Source organism: Arachis hypogaea, chromosome 9 (assembly GCF_003086295.3).
Source record: "Arachis hypogaea cultivar Tifrunner chromosome 9, arahy.Tifrunner.gnm2.J5K5, whole genome shotgun sequence".
Lineage (NCBI taxonomy): Eukaryota > Viridiplantae > Streptophyta > Magnoliopsida > Fabales > Fabaceae > Arachis > Arachis hypogaea.
In genome coordinates, this window is record NC_092044.1 from 31,465,737 (window position 1) to 31,471,287 (window position 5,551).

A 5,551-nucleotide genomic window follows, 5' to 3' on the forward strand; every position below is an offset into this window, starting at 1 on the left:
ACTTTGATCATGGTTCCTAGTGATCCATGCATTGGCATAGAACTCTTGAACCATTAAGATTCTGACTTGTTGCATGGGGTTGGTTAGGACTTCCCAACCTCTTCTTCGGATCTCATGTCGGATCTCCGGATACTCATTCTTCTTGAGCTTGAAAGGGACCTCAGGGATCACCTTCTTCTTTGCCACAACATCATAGAAGTGGTCTTGATGGCTCTTGGAGATGAATCTTTCCATCTCTCATGACTCAGAGGTGGAAGCTTTTGTCTTCCCTTTTCCTTTTCTAGAGGATTCTCCGGCCTTAGGTGCCATTGATGGTAGTGGAAAACAAAAAAGATTGTGCTTTGACCACACCAAACTTAAAATATTGCTCGTCCTCGAGCAAGAGAAGAAAGAAGAGAAGAAGAAGAAGAAGAGAATATGGAGGAGAAGGGGAAGTGTAACATCCCGCATTTTTGAAAAATCTAAATGTAAATAAATTGTGATTTTACCTTATTGAGTTTAAACGTTATAATTTTAGAAATTATTCTATTAGAACTAATTAAATAGATTCGGAGATAGTTTATTTTGAATTAATTAATATTCTTAAGTAATTTTATTATAATGGAATATTTTGTATAATTTTAGTAATTGAAAAATAAGAAAGAATTGTATAATTTAATTCAAGTAACTTTTATTCTGAAAGGGTTACGATTTATTCTATTAATTTGATATCTTATTTTATAAATTAGTCAATTAAGAATAATTAAATTAGTTTTATTAATATTTGGAGTTTAAGTTAATTAATATTCTTATGTAATTTTTATAATTGGTTACTTCATATGCTTTGGAAATAAAATTTAGTAATGGAAGTATTATATATTTAATTTAAGTAATTTTATCATAATTAGATATTTTGTAAATTGAAATTAAAGTTTCGGTGATAGAAAAATAATAAAAAGTTATATCATTTAATTTGAATAATTAGTATTGAGTTTAAACTATATTTTATAAAAATGTGATTAATATGCTTATTTTATAATTTAAATTAGAAATAATTAATTCCACTTAGCAATATGTTGATAAATGATGTTCTTAAATATTTTAAGAGAGTATATTTGATTTTAAAATTACTCTTCCTTCCAATTTTATCAAAATATCTATTCATATCTATCCATATTCTTTTATAAAATCTTAATTTTAATCTTAATATCACAAATTCCTATTTCATATACTAAATCCCTAAATCTACAATCAGAAAGGGAAAGAAAGGGAACGGGGAGCTCGAGGGGGAAAACGAAAAGGGAAAAGAAAGGAAGGGGAAAGAGGGAAGGCAGGGGAAAAACGGAGGTGAAGAGAGGGAGGAGGAAGGAGCGACACGGCCAAGACCTCACTGCTGCCGCTGTTGTGCTGCACGTGAGAGTGAGAGAGAGACACACACAGGACGAGCATCGCGAGAATCAAGGGAGGGAGACACGGTTCCGTCCTGTTGCCGTTGTGGGTTGCGCCTGATCACCATCGCAGAAGCTCCATCGTCGCTGTTGCACATAAGAAGAGAAGATGACTTCGCTGATTTTGATTCTGCCTAAGTCCGCATCGTTGCTGGAATCGCGAACCGGGGAGGAGAGGGAGGCTGCTTCCATCGTCATTTTAGGTGTTAGAAAAGACCGTCGCCATTGAAGGATCCACCGCCGCCGAATCCCAGCTGTCATCGCCGCCGGAGTCACCGTGGTTGCGGTTGGAGAAGTGCTATGAATGCCGCTGCTGTTGTTAGCACGCAAGGGGGAATAGCCCGTCCTTGCCGGTTCTGCCGCCGTCAAAGGGAAAAGGAAGTGAGAGCACCGGTACGGAACGCGAGAAAGGAATCGTCGCCAAAACCGGAACAGATTCACCGGTAATTCCGCTTCTTCCTTTCTTGATTCTGTCCTGCTTTTATTTTGTTCCGCTATTCCGATTCCGTTGGTGTCCCTACTATCCTAACTGATCGAATTGATGCTGCTGCCCGCTAGGACGGACGCCCTGGTCTCTGGTTCCTGTTATTCTGAGTACCGAAGCTGTTGCTCCATTCCCGTCTTTCCTTGGTACGATTGGTTCTGTTCTACAAACATTTTTCTGGTTATTACTCCTTTGATAATCTGTTCTGTTTTGCCCTTGCATTTGCTGCAGCCATTATTAATTTCCCCTTCAAAGTTGCTGTTGCTGCTATTAGAGTTGTGGTTGATGTTGTTATCCTCGCATTAGAACATGGAGGGTTGCTGCGTTTCCAATTTTGTGTGGTTAATGCGACATCGAGGTAGGGGGTTTAAAATGATTTTAATTTAGGAATGCCAACAAGGTTTATTGAATAACTGCAAATAGTATTAATAGCTGTGAGTAATTAATTGATTATATGAATGTTGGATTGTGATTGCAATTGTGCTTGGTGCTATGATAGAATTGATTGTAATTAGGTATGGTAGATGATTGAATTATTGATTGTTGGTTGTTGAAATGGTTGTTTGGTATATTGCTATGGCTGTGAAAGTGACTTGAGATTAGTAGAGGATTGTGGTTTTGACTGATTATGTATAAATGGTTGAGACTAAGATAATCATTTGATATATTTGATACTGGATTGAGAATTGTTGAAGAATTAGGGCCTAAAAGACTGAACTATTATTAAGAATCTGGTTTTCAAAATAGAATGGTTACTTTGATGACGGCCTAGTAATTTGCTAGTGATCGAAATGGTATGAGATTAAAATCTGAGTAAACTTTAACAAGTGTAGTTGTTAGGATTTAAATTTAAAGGTTTCGTATTAACTGAAGATTTAGTTATGATTTTTCAAAGTTAAGCTTTAAAATCTGAATTTCTGCATTACCTTTAAGTGAAGACAGTAACTTTGAAAGACTGTAACTAATTCTGTGATGAACGGAATTGCGTTGAACCAAGTCCTGGTTAAATTTGGGAATAATTGGGACTGAATTGGAGAGTTTGAGACCTTTTCATTAAATATAAGATTTATGGTGAATTTTTGAGTAATGGTTGCAGGATCTGATTTTTACTGCAGAATTTTTGGAACAGCAGTAACTTGTTGGCTCTGCTGTGAATGTTCTAAATTGAATTTTGAAGCGAAACTAATTTTAAATGAAACTTTAGTACTATTATTTTAATGCCGTAAAATTTCAGAACAATTGGACTTGTAGTTTTAAAGATATGAATTTTTGAAAGATGATGCATTATGCAGAAAAAACCAGATTCTGTTTTCTTAAATCAGTAACTTTGAGAATTTATAATTTTTGATCCTGGATAGATATTGAGATGCAATCAATTGGAGGTGAAAATTAAGTATGTTTAGCATATGTGACTTAAATTTCAGGGCTATCCATGTTTTAATGAGTAAGTTATGGGACTTGGAAGAAGATAAGTTCATTAACTTTTAAAGCAGAATTAATTAGTCAACTTCTAGGTTATATAACTTCTTCATTAAAAATGATATTGACCTGAAACCAATTGGAAAAGAAACTTGGATGAGTGAAGTTGAACTGTATTAATTTTCAAAGTCATTGGATTTAACGTGGATTTTAAATTGAATTTTGAATGTCACATGCTGCTGCTGTTTTTCTGGTTTTACGCACTGCAGAGCAGTCTCGGTTTTTCCTTTATTCCTAAGGCTAGAGAAACCAGAAAATTATGATCCTTAGTTTGTTAGAAAGCTTATTTCAAGATGAACGCCTGGACATAAAGTTTGCGCAATTCCGAGTTCATTTGCTATATTAAAAAACAGAAAAGTAGATAGGGTGTTGAGAATGCTTGAGTGAGAGTTATGAGTTCATAAAATTAAAGATGAACCTTAGCATTATATGGCTGTTTCAATGTTGGAATTTGCTTGTTTCTGAATTGAATTGATATTGGAAAGGTTGAAAAGAGTTTGGTAAATTGTTTGGTTGGGACCCGTAAGGGTGGCTAAGTCCTATTTTTAAAAGGAGATTATGTCCGAATTTTTATAAAAGTATAAGGACTTAATCAGAATCAATATTTAAGGTTTATTTAATGATAATAACTTCAATGAGTCTTTTACGAAAAGATTATTTGGCATATGAGATTGTTGGCAAGGGCGTGGGTCTTGTCCCGCTTGCGTGTTTGCAATTATGAAAGAAAGAGGAAAGAGTAATGTACTTATTGTATGATTATTTGTTGCTTGAAGCAACCCAAGAGATGTCTGTTTGTTGCTTGAGGCAACCCAAGAGCTATTATATATATATTTGTTGCTTAATGCAACCCAAGAGATATTATTTATTTATTTGTTGCTTAATGCAACCCAAGAGATGTCTGTTTGTTGCTTGAGGCAACTCAAGAGCTATTATATATATATTTGTTGCTTAATGCAACCCAAGAGATATTATTTATTTATTTGTTGCTTAATGCAACCCAAGAGATATTTATCTGTTGCCCTGAGGCAACCCAAGAGTAATTCTCCGTTCCCAAGAGTATATTTCCTGCGAGTAGAAAGCAGAGGCTGTCTCAATAGAGCTGCTAATAATTATATGCGCATTTATTTGAACGGAGAATCGTATCTGGGAAATCGTGAACTCGTGACCAGATAAATGTCGGGAATGCAGGTGCTAACCGACACATGAGCTCATGGCCTGCACTAGGACTAGACATTCATCATATGCATCTATGTGACATTGTTTGGGTGTGTATATTGTAATTGATTTGCCTAAGTGAATAATTCTGTTTAACTGCTAATTGCTATACTTGATGTAATTGCTCTTGATTGTGTTTAAACCTCATTACTTGTGGTTGTAACTGATTGACTGGATTGTGGTGAATTGGATGTTGATTGAATTGCTTAGGCCTGAGGCCGTGATTGGTTTGTGTTTGAGGTTTAGTAAAGTATGAAAGATTAAGCTGGTTCAGCATAGACTTAATGAACCTATGCTTGGAACAAATTAGTCATTCATACAGTCTAGGAAACTTTTAAGAGTTTTATAAAGAAAATATGGGTTTAGGATTTTGAATAATTAACTAATGCTTTTAAAGAAAGTTAATTTTCTTTTAGATGTATCTGAATGAAATTAACTATTTGCGCTTTATTCTTTACTTTCACGGCATTCTCTACCTCTACTGAGAACATGTGGTTTGGTTCTCACCCCCAAGTTTTCCACCCTTTCAGTGACACAGGTTTGAAGACGCAATTTGAAGCTGCGAGCCATTAGTAGGTTTTCTTTATGGTTTTAATTGCTTTCATAGAGTCCCCTCGCTCTTTTCCTTTGAAGTTTTATTTTATCAGAGGGGTAGGTATTGTATTTGGGTTTATATGACTTCCTATGTATAAGAATTACTATTAATAATACTTATATGATTGTCTTATTATTTGCAATGCTTATCTTTGATACATGTCTTGAATGAATAAAAACAAAATTTTCCGGAATTTTCTTAAAACTAAAATGCGAACTCGATATAAAGGCTCAGTAATTAAATAGTTAATATTAGAAAAGGTCACGTAACGTTCTTTCTAGTAGAAATACACTGACTTAAGCAAGGTATTTTGCTGGAAGGGATGTTACAGGAAGTGTAGGTTTGGCCAAG

General features: G+C 34.9%; 1 long non-coding RNA gene across 1 annotated transcript; it reads left to right on the plus strand.

The window, feature by feature from the left end:
• Positions 1 to 1,190: 1,190 nt before the first annotated feature.
• On the plus strand, positions 1,191 to 5,342 carry LOC112710817 (uncharacterized). The gene is made up of 4 exons (XR_003157045.3): positions 1,191 to 1,870; positions 1,986 to 2,057; positions 2,143 to 2,269; positions 5,136 to 5,342. It is a non-coding gene; the product is annotated as an uncharacterized lncRNA (long non-coding RNA).
• The last annotated feature ends 209 nt before the right edge of the window (positions 5,343 to 5,551 follow it).